Source organism: Podarcis gaigeae (genome assembly GCF_964106915.1).
Source record: "Podarcis gaigeae genome assembly, chromosome: 16".
NCBI lineage: Eukaryota > Metazoa > Chordata > Lepidosauria > Squamata > Lacertidae > Podarcis > Podarcis gaigeae.
In genome coordinates, this window is record NC_139693.1 from 23468474 (window position 1) to 23484600 (window position 16127).

Consider the following 16127-nt stretch of genomic DNA (forward strand, 5'->3'; position numbering starts at 1 on the left):
CATCTTCTCAGGAGGTCCATTCTATACAATGCAGGAGTCAGGCCTTTTTTGTGGAGGCCCCTACACTTAACTCCCCCCCCCCTTTTAAATCTTACATAGGCAATGTCTCTTTGGTGCCCACTGAAGACCTGGAATAAGACAACATGATTGATGAAATTAATCACGTAGGTTACATAATTTCGCCAGAGTCGGTAGCAAGATGGATACTGTAGCTTTGGGGCAGAAGACGAACTGCGGCAGAATAGAAACAGCATTGCACGTGACAAATGCGGCACAGAATGGAAAACAACGCACCTTCTTCCCTCCCTGCCTCCCGCAGCCATATTAAGGATCAGTGGTGCACCAGAACCTTGAAGCATTTCAGGAAAAGCAGATGCTGCACAGGAAGCCAAGATTCTCAGGAATGCTGCAGCTGTGAAGCTTAAACAGGTGTGCATGGATGAATGGGAACAAAATCTAACACATGCCAGGCTTTAAAAAAAGAAAGAGTATACAACTGGTTCTTATAGTGGCAAAAGAGGAGGCAAAAAAGGCATGTGGGAAACTTCTGATGGAATTGCTGAAGCTGCTGGCAGCAGTCATTGCCTCTCAACCTCACAGGGTTGTTATGTGGATTAAATGAGGACCTGGGAGAACCATGTTCAAATTCCCGCTTGGCCGTATGATGACCACTGGGTGACCTTGGACCAGTCACTGCCTCTCTCGGCCTAACCTACCTCACAGGGTTGTTGTGGGGATTAAATGAGGAGGGGGGAAGAACCATGTGTGCTTTCAGCTCTTGGGAGAAAAAGGTGAAATAGAAATGCAATTATCTAACAATAATTTGCATGGATTGATAAGAATCATTTGTGCAGGCACGTCCAAGTCCCAAGAGACTGCAATCTACTCACAGTATAAGACAAACTGGCAGTGATCTACCCATTGACAATGTTGTTGAGCTTTTTTTAGGAAGCCAAATCTGGATTTCCCCCCCTTTTTTGGGGGGGTAACAATTGACCAGGGGTACCCCGCAACTGACCACTAGATCACGATCAGCCTGTTGCTGTAAATGTACCAGTGATGAGGATGGGGGGCTTTGATACATATATTTTATTACTTATAAAAATCCAACAGAAATGATCCATATACCCTCATCCGCATAGAGCCAGGTGCCGCGGGGGGAGACGGCCCTATTAGAAAAGGGTAGAGTTATTATTAAAGTTGAGTAAATTTGAGAAATGCCAAGCCATATGATAGTGTCAGGATGCTGTCAGCAGTTCCCAGCTGGTTGCCCAGGAAAGTATAAGACAAGGGAAAGTTTCTTACCATCCTTTTTTATTTCAATCTTTAAAGAGAGAGGCTATAGAAACCAGCCTCTTGGATAATGGTGTTGTCCCGAGTGAATCTCCACCCTCCTTCACTCTCACTTCGTCATTCGTCATTCTCATCGCCAACTCTACGGGTGCTGCTATGTGCCCTCTGTCTTTGAGCTCTTTGCTCTCCTACTTTTAAAGCTCGCCGGGTTCTGGGAGAGGGAGGGTCTGGAATGCTTTCTAATGACAACGTGTCAGCTGCCTGTTGTTGTTCTGGCTCTTCCATGATTTCCCAACTTTCCCCCTCATCTGCCTCTGAGCTGCGACCTCCCTCAAACCCCTGTTGTAAATCTATACTGTCATCCTCTTCCTCCTCCCTGGAAGGGTCAGGAAGGGGAGGCGGTCCCCACCATTCCTCCTCTGCGCAGTCCCTGACAGATCGCAATCTTCAAATATCTGAAGGGCAGTCCCATTGACGATGGAGCATTCTGCAGTACTAGCAAGCAGGGCTTGGACCAACGGATTCTAATGACAAGAAAGGAGATTCCGACTAAGCATTAGGAAGAGTTCCCTGATGGCGAGAGCCATTCAGCAGCATAAGAGACTTTCTTGGAGGGTGGTGGACTTCCCTTCGTTGGAGCTGCTTAAAGCAGAGGTTGGATGGCCACCTGTCAGTGATTCTTTAGCAGCGATTCCTGCATTGCAGGGGGCTGAGCAAGATAACCCTCAGGGGGTCCCTTCCAGCTCTACAACTCTATGATTCTACAAGCAATGTTCCGCGCTCACTTCCCCACTGGGCCAGCAATCAGATGTACTCGTCTCCGCTGCGCTTTTCTGTAATCACAAGAAGCAGAGAGACAATGGCAAGTGGAGAGTGACCTCGACAGAGCGTTGAGTGCTATTCAAGAGGACTCTGGTCTTTCCAAGTGTATTTTGCCCCTCTGGATTTCTCTCTCTGCTTGGCTCATCTCACTGTCTAAAGGAAAAATGAGTCACCCGCAAATGGATCCCGGGGTTTGTGTGGGCACAGAAATATGTATGATAATGGAGAGGGGTGTGTGACAAGATAGGCTTCAACAGAGACTGGAGGGATTTAACAGGAATGCCAGGAGATCCAAATGACACATATTCTCTTAGGAAGACAGGCATCTGTCCCTTTGCAGACCAGGCTATTTGTCCACCTGAGGCCAGAATTGTCTTCTTTTGAGTGGCAATGACTCTGAAGGGTCTAATAGAAGCAATCTTTCCCATTACCTGCAAACCTGATCTTTTTTCTTTTCTTTTTTAAGCTGGAGGTGCCTGGGCCTGAACCTGGGGTCTTACTGTCAGGGACCGTGCTGAGGAGGGCTGCACTGAGGAAGAAAATGGTGGGAGCCACCCCCTCCTCCTGATCCTGAATCTTCCCAGGAGCAGGAGGACAGTATAGGTTTGGAACAGTGGTTTGCAGAGGGGCATAGTTCAGAAGGCAGAAGCTGGGAAATACTGGATGGGGAATAGCTAGCAGAAGAAACATTAGAAGAGAAAGAGTTAACAGATTCACAGTCTCTGGAAAGCATTTACCCCCCTTCCCCAAAGACACAGAGAGCTCAGAAAGTTTCGAACATAGCAGAATAAACCTGTTACTGTTTAAAACCTCGCTTGCAAACCTGAGCTCATTCTGAGCTTTACCCCTCCCCGACCTTCTCCCTGCAACTGTGTATCCTCTTCCTTCACAATTTCCCCTTTCTTCCATTTCTTATACATGCCTTTATTATATCTCAGCTCATCTGTAAGCTCCTTACGCAGCCACACTGGTTTCTTTAGAAGCCTCCCGCTTTTCTTTCTTGTTGGAATTGTCAGCATTTGTGCCTTCGGTATTTCACCTTTAAGAAACTCGCATCCATCTTGGACTCCCTTCTCTTTAAGCATTTCTGACCATGGGAACTCGCCTAGCAGTTCCTTAAGCTTTTTGAAATCAGCCTTCATAAAGTCCAGAGTGCATGCCTGGCTACACCCAGCTTTCCCTTGCCTCTGTATCATGAAACACAAGAGGACATGATCACTGCCTCCCAAGATTCCCAGTACTTCCAGCTTGTCTTTCTGCCTTCTGAGAAATGAAATAGTCAGAAAGGCAATGGAGGAGCTTGTTGGACTTTACATTCTTAGCAGAGTTTGAGTTCCAACAAATACCAGGGTAGTTGAAGTCTCCCATGACTGCTATAACTCTCCTTTTTGAATGTTTGGTAATCTGCTCCAGTAATTGGTAATCTGCATTCAAGTATTTCATCCCACTTGGAGGACTATAGCAGGAAGGTCACAGCTGTTTCCCTCTCCTACAGTTTTTACTCATATACTCTCAATATGCCTTCCATACTCCCAAGTTATGAATCTCTTCCCATTTGTCAACCTGTATTAAGAGCTCAACTTTATCTTGCTCGTTTCCCATACTCTGTGCATTAGTATAGAGACAAGTGAGTCATTCCCTGCTACCTTCTTCTAGTTTCCTGACCTTTAGCAGGTTTCTGTAGCACTGCCTCAGTTTCCTGTGCATCAATGTAGCTATTATCCCCAGTACCAGGTGTTTCCCATCTGTAATATCGTCTCCCTCCCCATCAGAATTTAGTCATATCACACCGCACCTATTATGCTTGGTGCCTGTTTGCTTCTGAGAAATGGCTTGCGACTCAAATACCTGAAGGATCGCCTCTTCCTATATCAGCCTCTTAAGTGAGGTTAGTTATCCTACGTGTAGTTAGTTATCCACCATCAACGAAAAGAGCCTTGTCTTTGGTAGCCCCAAACATTTGGAATGGCCTTCCCAAAGGTGTATAGTTAACACTGACTTTACACTCACTTCTGCCAAGGTGTTTTTAAAGTAGGTTACTTAAGTTAGCTCATATGAGTTTTTAAAAAATTCTGTTTCATTTTGGCGACATGTTTAGGCTTACTCATGCATATTGCATATCACTGTTGCATACAGAGAGGGTTGAAGGGCAGTCTAGAAATGTTTTAATAAAATAATAAACAAGCAATCAATCAAACAAACAAACAAACAAACAAACAAACAAACAAAGGAGCACAGGAACCTGTCTTATACCATGTCAGATGATCGGACCATCTAGTTCAGTAATGTCTACACTGACTGGCAGCAGCCCTCTAGGATTTCAGACATAGTTCTCTCCCAGTCCTACCTAGAGATGGCAGGGATTGAACCTGGGTCCTTCTCCACGCAGAGCAGAAGCCCTGCCACTGAGCTATGGCCCTTCTCCTTAACAATTAGTAATAATAATTAGAAAAACAACAATCACCCATTTAAACCAGTAGTTTGAGTTGCTTTTTACCAACCCCCAACACATTGCAGTTGTAAATTTCCACAAGTGAAACATGCACAAGCTATCTTGATGGCAAGTGTCACGGCTTCACCGGGAAGGCTCTGGCAATCCGTTTCGCAAGAGCGCCATGGAATTCTCTTAAGACACCCCCCGGCTTCCTCTTCAGAGATCTATAGCTCCGAGATGCATGGGCAGAAGCGGGTGACAGCTAAACTGCTTTGGCTTCTCTCATGTAAACACCCTTCTCCAGATCCCTTCAGGGCAGAGGACAAAGCCATCACCCCCTTCAACAGGAAGGAGAGAGCATGTTTGTGTGAATCTTATTGCAATACTGCAGGAAGGCGACTGTGAAAGGGACCCACCACAGACCTTATGAGATAATTGCTGTATTTGATTACTACCTCCTTAATCGGCATCCTAGGACACATCATGCCTCCCAGATTATCAAACGAGGTGCGGCGCATCTAAAAGGTGCTTAGCTAATTGGGAACATTATTTCCAGCAGACACAAAGCTGTGAGCGGCTCCAGTCAAAGGGTCGGGCATTTTGCTGAGAAATAGCCTCTTACAGGAAGCGTTGAGTGCACCGTAACTCATGCTCGCCGACTTCCCTGACTGCTCCTCTCACACCTGCTGGCCTCAAATGCCTTTTGCACACCAGTTCCTTGGCCCTACAGCCGATCATGCGGCTCGGCATGGGTTCTGGCAACTCGGGTTTTAAAGGATCTCTTAGCAAGCAATGGGGAGGACTAAACAACAGCAAGCTCAACAGCATGACCGGGTATAGATTAGGCAGCTTCCTTTGCAACTACTTTTTGCTGGGGGCGGGGCTGGATTGAAGAAGAGACTACTGCAGAGGCTTAATGCCCTCTGCTGGAATGTATCCAGTGGCTGCCTCCGATGGCAGCGAACGGCTGCCTAGTTTCTGCTCTGCCTATGCACACTTTCTTAGGTAACAAGCGCAAACAATCCTGGCCGCTTCTGGCACCAGCCTGATCATAGCTGTCAACTTTTCCCTTTTCTTGCGAGGAATCCTATTCGGAATAAGGGAATTTCCCTTAAAAAAAGGGAAATGTTGACAGCTGTGAGTCTGATGCTAAACAGGAAGAAGACAGAGCAGAACCTCCCCTTGGTTTGGTGGCAGCCTGTAAGTGGATGGCGGTCATGGAATCACAGAATCACAGATGTGTAGAGTCATTCTAGTCCACCCCCTGCAAAGCAAACAGCTCTTGCCATCAGAAAGTTTAGTCAGAATCTCCTTTATTGTCATTTGAATCCATTGGTTCAGATTATGCCCTCTGGAGCAGCAGATAAAAGCTTGCTCCACCTTCTACAGGACAGCCCTCTGTATGAAGCATGCAATGGATTTGAAATGGATGGGATGGTTACAAATATAATTCCAGCATCAAGTATACAAATCAAGACCATCTGAAAGTTAGCACAGGTGCTGGGTGTGTGAAATCAGGTGTATTTAAAGCCTCACAAGAACTTCATCCTACTACATGACATGCAGAAGAAGAAAGGTTTAGCTCAGTGAAGTATTGACGATATGGGAAACTTCGGCTGGCAGAGAACAAATTCTTTTAAAAACGTGTTGTATCTGTTCAAATACAAGCTGCTGCCAAACACAGGCCGCATTCCTAAAACAAAACCTATGAAATCCCAGCTCCTTTACCTACCAGAACACCATTACAGGCCACACTCAGGTTTAAATGCAAGTCAGAAAGTGTGGTCCCTATTCACACCAATATGGTGGTAATAATAGCATTAGGAATCCAGCAACACCTGGAGGGCCACAGGCTAGTCCCCCCGATCGCAGCATGAATGAACTATCAAGTAAAGATATAAATACAGCGTAACCTCTGTTTTAGAGCGTCTCAGAAGCTGAATGTTTCGGAACCCAAATGCCGAAAACCCGGAAGTAATTGCTTCCATTTTTTAATGTGCCTCAGAAGTCTAACGGCTTCTGAGGCACATTTCTCAAATTCCATCATTGAAACTGCCGACAGCCCTTTGTGTCTCAGTTGTTGAGCGTTTTGGAAGTCAAACGGTCTTCTGGAACAGATTACGTTCAACAACCGAGGTTCCACTGTACAGTGGTACCTCGGGTTACATTCGCTTCAGGTTACATAAGCTTCAGGTTACAGACTCCGCTAACCCAGAAATAGTACCTCGGGTTAAGAACTTTGCGACAGGATGAGAACAGAAATCGTGCAGCGGCGGCACAGCGGCAATAGGAGGCCCCATTAGCTAAAGTGGCGCTTCAGGTTAAGAACAGTTTCAGGTTAAGAACAGACCTCCGGAAAGAATTAAGTACGTAACCAGAGGTACCACTGTACATGGGTCTGCTAGATCAGGCCAATGGCCTATCTAGTCCACCATCCTCTGCTCACAGCGCCCAGCCAGACTGCTGTTGCGGGAAACCAGCAAGCGGGACCCGAGAGCAAGAGCCTTCTTCCCTCCTGCAGTTTCTAGCAACTGGTATTCAGAAGCACTGCTGCCTCCAAGTGCAGATGTCTATTTCTAAATTGTGGGAAGGACAGGATTTTATCCAAGGAGATCCATCTGGGAGACCCCACAGAGCCGCGCCAAGCCTTATTTGCACTGCCTCTGCCAGCCAAGGAGTGTGGGAGGACGCCCGGTCCCGTTAGGCAGAATCTCGCAAATTGGGGAGTTCCCTGCCAGACGCTGAAGGTCTGGCCCACATCTCTCCTCCACGGCTGCCTCCTCACATCCAATTAAAGCTAGCTGTGTGCATCCCTGCCCGCCGCCAGAGGAATTAAGTTTGCTCTTGGCTGAGCGGACGGACACTTTCTGCCTCTGATCCTGCGGGGAACGGTGCACTGTCGAAAACAGCAGCTCCGCCAGAAAGCGGGGGGTGGGGGGTGGGAGAGAGAGATGAAATACTGGTTTGTCTCTCTCTGTGTTGCAAAAGGATCCCCGGCAGGGGCACACTGTTCCCAGCCTGTCCCCTCCCCTCCTGGCATCAGTTGCTCAGGTGAATCTGCTCGGTCTCTGCCTGGCGTTTCATCACCTGTCAAGGCTGCCTGTTGCTTTTCTGACAGCTACCTTGGTTGCCGGGACGGCTGCTCTGGGGACGGCTGCTCGCCGATGGCACTTGGATGAAGAGTGGGCCCAGCGGAAAGGCGTTCCAAGCTCAAAGGAGCCTCACCTGGTGTCCGCAGAATTGTGTTGAGGGACGTAGGGTGTCAAGACCCTGCAGGGAGACCGGAACGGCTACATCAGCAGGATGTGAGAACCAAGAGCTGATGGTGGTGTAGTGGTTAGAGCGTCGGACTAGCCCTTGGGAGAGATCAGGGTTCAAATTCCCTCTCGGCCATGCAGCACGCTGAGTGACCTTGGGCCAGTCACTGCCTCTCAGCCTAACCTGCCTCACAGGGTTGTTGTGCAGAGGAAGAGAACAATGCATGCCCCCTTGAGCTCCTTGAACAGGAAAAGGTGAGCTACAAATGCAATAATGAAATATAAAATAGGAAGAGGGAACAACCTAGTTGACCCTGGTTGGGTTTCTGTTTTAAATCAGGGGTGTAAAAACTTTTTTCAGGCAGAGGGCCACATTTTCCTCCTGGGCATCCTTCCAGGGGCCGCATGCTGTTGGTGGGCAGGGCCAAGAGCAAAAGCGAGCAGAGATTCCAGTTTTGCCTTTGAGCAGCGTCAGCTACAGACTCCAGGCTCTCAAATTTCAGCAGCAATGCTAAAATTTGGCACGCCCTACTACCCCACCTCTCATGTCCCAGGCGCTACAGCATTGTTGTGGCTCCCCCTGCAGCACGGCACCCATTGCGACCCCACCGGTCGTGCTGCCCTTCAACCACCTCTGATGGCAGGCCGGTTTTTACACATTCTCCTCTCTCATCTAGCCATGCAGGAGGTGCAATCAGACTTCAAGCTGGGCAGAGAGGCTCCCGGAGGGTGCCAAGCAGGGAGCCTCCGTGGTGCTGCTGGGGAAAGCCTTGAGGGTCAGATAAAGAGGCTCGGGGGGCATATTCAGTCCCTGGGTTTGAGGTCCCCTCCTCTCCCCCGGTTTTTAAATGCAGAGGGAATTCCTGCAGCAAAACATCTCGCCCTGTTATTCTGGAAACTACCAATTTCACTCTTCCCTGCGTCGGGCTAATCAGTGGCAACGACTTGCACACCTCGGTGGCACAGAGCCTCCTACGCCGAAGCCTGCAGGGAGAAGGGCTGGCTCTGCAAAGGCCGCCTGTTTCCCATGCTTGCCGTTCTTTATCCAAAACAGCCTGGCGGTTACGAGAAGTAGATGCATGCCCCCCAACCAACCCCGGCCTCTGCTGCTTCTCTCCGAGCATCCCCCTTCTCTAGAAGGAGACAAGATCAGACCCAAGCTTTTCCTCCTCCTCTGCTACTACAGGTGTCTCTGAATGTGTGGGCTGTTTTCTTCGACGCAGATGCAAGGCGGGGAGGGGGGAAGCAAGCATGTGTGTGCCATCGCATGCAGCAAGATTTCGTGCAAGCCAAACCTGGGTGATTAAGAGCAAATTACATTTTTGTCACAGGGAGAAAATTGATTTTACAAGGCGCCATTGTGCGATCCGTCCCTCTTCCTGCAGGGAGGGAGGGGAGAGAGGAAGGAGAATAGGCTCTACAATGCGCTAACTGGGCGAATCAAAGAAAATATATATATGAAGGGGAGAGGGAGAGAAGAGGAAGGCAATCAAATAGCCAGAAGGAGAAAGAAGAAGAAGAAAAAGGGGGGGATCTTCTTTGCTCCTTCTGCCTGGAGGCTGCTGTATCCCCCCAGGAGACCCGGGGCTTTTATTTGATTTGGAGGAACCAATAACTCCATTGCAGTGCTCATTTTGCACTAGCTAACCCAATAACTGCAGCCCCCCCCCCCATTTTTGCTGGCTTGGCAAAAATCGTACAGAATTGAAATGAGACCACCAAATCCATTTAGGCCGTATCCCCAATAAAACTGGAGGGGGGGCAAGTGGGAGGAGGAGGAGAAACAGCCACGGTGTGGGGTTTACGGAAATGGGACTACTCTTAGTTAGGAGTCTGTTTCCACTTGAGAATCTCAGATGGGGCTTCCTGTGACTCCAGAGGAAGAATTAAGGAAGCGGAGTCTCCAGATCTACCTAGAGATGTGTGTGAGACAGAAAAGCCCCTTTGGAAAGGCAGATGAAAGAAGCCATTTCTTCAGTCCCAATCACTGAACTGTGGAACTCGCTCATTAAACTGCGGAACTGGCTTCAAAAGAGGACCAGGCAAATTCATGGAGGAGAAAGCTATTGCTGCCTACGAGCCATGATGGCTATGCTCTGCCTTCACAGTTGAAGGCAACAACGCTTCTGAATGCCAGTTGCTGGAAACTTCAAAAGAGGAGAGTGCTGTTGTGATCGGGTCCCGCTTGGGATCTTCCCACTGGAGCATCGGATTGGCCAGTGTAAGAACAGGATTCTGGATTAGATGTGCCATTGTTCTGATCCAGCAAAGCTCTTCTTGTTTCTTAAGGGATTGATTTGAAACAGCATGTAACCAAAGGGTTAACATACATGCTACTTACTGCTCCAAATCCCCCCTCTCAAAACAGCTTTTCTCAAGAAACCAGGGTATCAGGCACAGATTTGCATGCAACATTTAGTTACAGGCCCTTAAAAAGAATGCAAACAATATCTCATCCCTTTTTTTAAAAAAAAAAAACCAACTATGCTGCCAACCTTGCCTTGTATTTCAGCAGCATAAAAAGTTTACAGCATCTCATTTACCTGTCACTGGCAAACGGCACAGAGGCTGCGTTTTGCAGAGACAAGGTCACCCTGGCATCTAAGCAATCTCCTTTTAACACCCCTAAACTTCTCAGGCCTCCCTCTCCCACCCTGCAAACGGGGGAATGGGACACTGTGCCCCAAATCTCACTCTGCTCTCCGCCAGCCCCCACCTGCCTGCCTGCTTACTTTCTAGCAGTTCCCTCCTCCTTAGTCTCAGTGCAGCAGAAAGGAGGAGAACGGCAAAAGCTAAATTAGACTCTGTACACGCTCCTGCTTACTCTGCATCTAGTGCGCTCTCGCCACTGGTTTGAGAACTGGTGTACACACATTAGCCACAATCCATATCTATCCTGTCATTTCTTGGGAAAGGCTGCCTTTTGATAAGTTTGACCCCAAACCAGCTCCAATCTGGGCTGAGAAGAATAACGACCCAGTTACATTTTAAGCTGGTGACTCTATGATTCTATGATGCTACACCCAGTCTTAGTTGGCTCTGCCTGTCATTAGCTCTGGCTCCCTCTACTGTTGGTCTCCCTGCCTTCCACCCTACCAGTCACACTGGGCACACCAGCGGTAAAGAAAGCAAGGCTTTGTTACTTGAGCTTAGAAACAGAATCTAGAGCTCAGCACCATGATGCAAAGGCAGAACACACTCATAAACTCAGAAAATTTCCTGATAATGTAATGGAAGGATAGCAATAAACGATAATATTTATTGCTACTCTTTCATTGCATTATAGGAACGCAGAATATAAGCATAGCACAGAGAAAGGCTGCAGTTCTATGCACGTTTAGTCTGAGAAATGAGTGGGACTTGCTCCTGAGTAAACATAGGCTGGAGCAAGCTGGAGGTGTCGTAGCCACTCCACAGAAAATTAGCTTTCATGAATCCATTTCCTTTCAGTTTATAATATACCCTTTGAAGCAAAAGCACAGCTTTTTTCTGCATCTGAAAGAGTAATATTCTATATGCATTTATTAAAAAGAAAGCCCTGCTTAATTCAATGGGGCAGGGCTGAAAGGGGAATCGTAGGCACTGTGACGCTAGACTATTGACAGGGGGACAGGCCCACGTAAGTGGAGTGGGGAGGATAAGGATCTGGGCTGCCCATTAAATCCAGCTCTTCACCACAGTAATGACAATGTACCAACAGAACCTTTCTGAAAGGCTGAGTTTATGGAGGAGAATAGCTAGCTACTTAAGAGGACTGGCGGTTGGAGTGAGCCTTGGCATGGGAAGACATGGGGAAAGTGGATGGAGAAAGGTTTGTCTCCCTGAAATCTTAGATATCTAATGAAGCTGAAGGTTGAGAGATTCAGGACAGATAAAAGAAACAACTTCTTCATGCAATGCATAGCTAAGCTATGGAACTCGTTCCGGCAGGAAGCAGCGATGGCCACAAGATTGGGTGGCTTAACAATAAAAGGTAAAGGACCCCTGACAGTTAAGTCCAGTCGTAAACGACTTTGGGGTTGCAGCACTCATCTCGCTTTACTGGCCAAGGGAGCCGACATTTGTCCAGACAGTTTTTCCGGGTCATGTGGCCAGCATGACTAAGCCGCTTCTGGCAAAACCAGAGCAGTGCATCAAAACTGCGTTTACCTTCCCGTCGGAGTGGTACCTATTTATCTACTTGCACTTTGACGTGCTTCCGAACTGCTAGGTTGGCAGGAACTGGGACCGAGCAACGGGAGCTCTAGCCATGATGGCTCTGCTCTTGTCAGGGACTGTGTTGAGGAGGGCTGCACTGAAGAATAATGATGGAAGCCACCCCCTCCCCCTGATCCTAATCCTGAATCTTCCCAGGAGCAGGAGGACAGTATAGATTTGGAACTGAGGTTTGCAGAGGGGTATAGTTCAGAAGGCAGAAGCTGGGAAATACTGGATGGGGAACAGCTAGGAAAAGAAACACTGGAAGAGAGGGGGTTAACAGATTCACATTCTCTAGACAGTATTCACACACCCCTTCTTCAAAGACATGGAGAGCTCAGAAAGTGTTAGAGCAGAAAACACAGAGGGTGCAAGCTCAGATTATAAAACATAGTAGTGACGTAGATTAATAGTGGGGGGGGGGTGACCCTTAGTTGGGAGCACCACCATTTCTAGGTAGACGTGTTCTTTTGTCTCTCACTGTGATTATTAAAGAACCTAACTTGTAAGACGTTCCTTTCATTTGATCTTCTTATTTACTGCCACTGGGGAGGAAGCTGCTTCCCTGAAGCCTGACACATGCTCAGTGGCAGGAATGCTTCTGAACACCAGTTGTTGGGAGACCACAGGACGGGACAGTGACGACGTGCTTGGGTCCTGATTGTGGGCTTCCCAGAAAAGATATCTGGTGACCACTGTGAGAACAGGATGCTGGACTTTATGGGCCATTGGCCTGATCCAGCAGGCTCTTCTACTGTTCTTATGAAGGCATGTCAACTGCCTACTCTTTCCCAGAAAGGAGAGCTGGATCGCTCTGGTTCCCCTCTTTCCTGTTTTGCAGGCAAAACACATGCCTTTTCTCTTGGGGGGGGGGGGGAAGAAAGAAAAACAAGTTTGAAGCTGCTCCAAAATCCTGCCTGCTCCTGTAGAGCATTTGTCACAGATTCATCAGCCTGGCCTAAGAGGAAACCCTTGAAGTCCGAGGCATAGAGAGAATGAGAGACCCTCAAGAATGAAAACAAACCCCGTCTCCTACATTCTTCTGAAGTCTGAAGCAGCAGCCAGCCCCCCTGAAGTTCAGCCAGCTGGAATTAGCGAAGCCAGCGCACTACGTGCAGAGGAAATCAGCTTCCTGAAGAGATGTCTGTGCTGCGCCCCCAGAGCTCATAAAAAGGGGATTAGCATGTTAACCACATAATTAAACATGAAAAATTCTGCAGGCTCCATCCAAGGTGGAGAGGGAAACTCGGGAGGTCGCAAACATGACCTTTGTTCCCATGCCGGGGCTTCATCACAGAGGGGCCCCTGCCCAAATGAAAGATTCAGAACTGGGACATAGAAGCACAGAATTGTAGAGTTGGAAGGGACCCCAAGGGTCATCTAGTCCAACCCCCTGAAATGCAGGGTCCTCTGGCTGAAAGCGAAGGAGAGGCCATAGCTCGAGGTGGAGCATCTGACCGTGCTACATGGATCTAAATCCAACAAGAAATCCAAGGGGGAACAGCTGTTTAGTGGCAGAGCAGCTGCCTGGAATGCAGAAGGTCCCAGATTTAACCCCAAGGTAGGGCAGCCTGAAACTCCAAAGAGCTGCTACCAGTCATTGTTGACCATACTGGGCTAGATGGGCCAATGGTTTGACTCGGTGTAGGGCAGCACCATGTGTTCCTTCCTTCCTCATTGTTGTTCTTGTTTATTATATTTGTATGCCACCCTTTAGTGATGTATGGAAGTGAGAGCTGGACCATAAAGAAGGCTGATCGCCAAAGAATTGATGCTTTTGAATTATGGTGCTGGAGGAGACTCTTGAGAGTCCCATGGACTGCAAGAAGATCAAACCTCTCCATTCTGAAGGAAATCAGCCCTGAGTGCTCACTGGAAGGACAGATCCTGAAGCTGAGGCTCCAATACTTTGGCCACCTCATGAGAAGAGAAGACTCCCTGGAAAAGACCCTGATGTTGGGAAAGATGGAGGGCACAAGGAGAAGGGGACGACAGAGGACGAGATGGTTGGACAGTATTCTTGAAGCTACCAGCATGAGTTTGACCAGACTGCGAGAGGCAGTGGAAGACAGGAGTGCCTGGCGTGCTCTGGTCCAGGGGGTCACAAAGAGTCGGACACGACTAAATGACTAAACAACAACATGCCACCCTTCATCCGAAGATCACAGGGTGGCTCACAACACAAAAATACAAAATGAGAACACAAAATACATAATAAAAACAAAAGCAAACCATAAAAAACCCTCCTACAAACACATTTTAAAAGGACATAGAATTTGCAGTATTGTCTAACTGCAGATCCAGAAGTCCTTCAAACAAATCACCAATCAAACCCAGGAGCCAAACATTAAGCATTGTCACATTGCTTCTATCTGGAACCCCCTGAGTGTTATTCTGAGGGCTCCTTGCTGCCTTGAGGGCTGTTTTACAGCAGAAAGGAGAGATTTTTAATAAACAAATTCCCTAACGCCCTCTCAGGACCAGCTCTTGCGTCCCATTTAAATTATCTTTCCGTACCCACCTCTGCCAATAAAGCTTTGGTTTAGCACCTTCGGTCTGCAGCCTCCCAGTGGAAGGAAATCTAAGTATGTGGAAATGAATTTCCTTATATTCGTCCTCTGCTGCTGTCTGTCTGCTGTCTTCCCAAATGCTGTATAAAATTTTAAGTTGTCCATGGCATGAGGCAGGGAACTGCCTACTTCTCCTCTGAGAAAGGGCCGTAACTCAGTGGAAGAGCATCTGCCTTGCATGCAGAACAACCCAGGTTCAATACCCAGCATCTCCAGGTAGGGCTGGAAGAGATTCCCTACCTGAAATCCTGACGAGCAGCTGCCAGTCCGTGTGGACTAGATGAATGAATGGTCTGATTCCAGAAAAGGCAGCTCCCTATGTTCCTCTGCAACTCTATAATGTGTCCCAAAAGCTGAAGGCCCTGTACAGTCGTACCTTGGTTTTCAAACAGCCTAGTTCTCGAATGTTTTGGCTCCCGAATGATTGAAACCTGGAAGTGACTGTTCCGGTTTTTGAACGTTCTTTTGGAAGCTGAACATCGTACGGGGCTTTTGCAGCTTCCGATTGGCTGCAGGAACTTCCTGCAGCCAATCTGAAGCCGCGCTTTGCTTTTCAAACGCTATGGGAGTCGAACAGACTTCCAGAACGGATTCCGTTCGACTTCCACAAGGTACGACTGTACTACTCAAACATTTACTCAGAAGATTGAAAAGTATAAGATCAAGTTCTTGGCTTGGTTTTCTGGATTTGTTTTTCCTAGCAAGATTAGCACGAGAGGAGGTTTGTTTGCTGTATCAATGAACAGAGAACATACAAAGTGTAGTGCTTAATTCTAATCAAGAGGTAAAGTCCATACTGTTCCTATGAAGATTCAAGCATCAAGAAGAAGGCCAGAAAATCCTGATGACCAAGATAACTGACTCGCATCTCTCCTCAAAGGAGAGCTTCCAGCTTTGCAGACTCTCCCTCTGAGAACACCTACAGAATTTGAAATATCGGGTCCTTGGCTAATGCTGCTCAATCACAAGCAACATAGAGATTGTGTAAGAAAGCTACAAATCAGAGTGAAATTTAAAATGCTGCAGCAACATGCAATAATTTTCAGCAAAAGCAGGAAGTGGAAATCCAGGCTATTGGGACTGGGAAGCAGTAAAGATTGAAGAATAAAAAATGGCTTGAATGGACCCATTACTCCCAGCTCACCAATGGAGATGCGGAAGTGTGAGCTATAACACAATGTAGGTTGTGTCAAAATCAGGACAAGTTTCAGGTCACAACTCTGCCATCAGGAAGAGGAAATGCCATGATTCAACACAAGCAAAGGGGGAAAGCACAGGATGCAGCAAGATGTACAAAATTCAGCTTCTGGGATTCTCAATTTTACAAAGCAAATTTCTACTTCTGAGGATTTGTTTGAGGGAGCAGAGGCAATGCCTGGTGAAGCTGTGGAAGCAAGAAAAGGTTGTGGAATAAGATTTCTGGGAGTTGTGAGCTGAAACTTCCCAATGTTCTGTAGCTCCGTAACACGCAGAAATCGGGGGAAATGCAGAATAATTGCACAGGTTACAGAATTCGGAGGCTTTCAGCACCAAGTGCACCCAGCCTCACCCATG

The 16127-nt window shown here is 47.7% G+C and overlaps 1 protein-coding gene across 17 annotated transcripts in view; it reads right to left on the minus strand.

Annotated features, from left to right (window-relative positions):
- NF2 (NF2, moesin-ezrin-radixin like (MERLIN) tumor suppressor) overlaps positions 1-16127 on the minus strand; it is a 102270-nt gene that overhangs the window by 5042 nt on the left and 81101 nt on the right. The gene's annotated exons all lie outside the window — the stretch shown is intronic.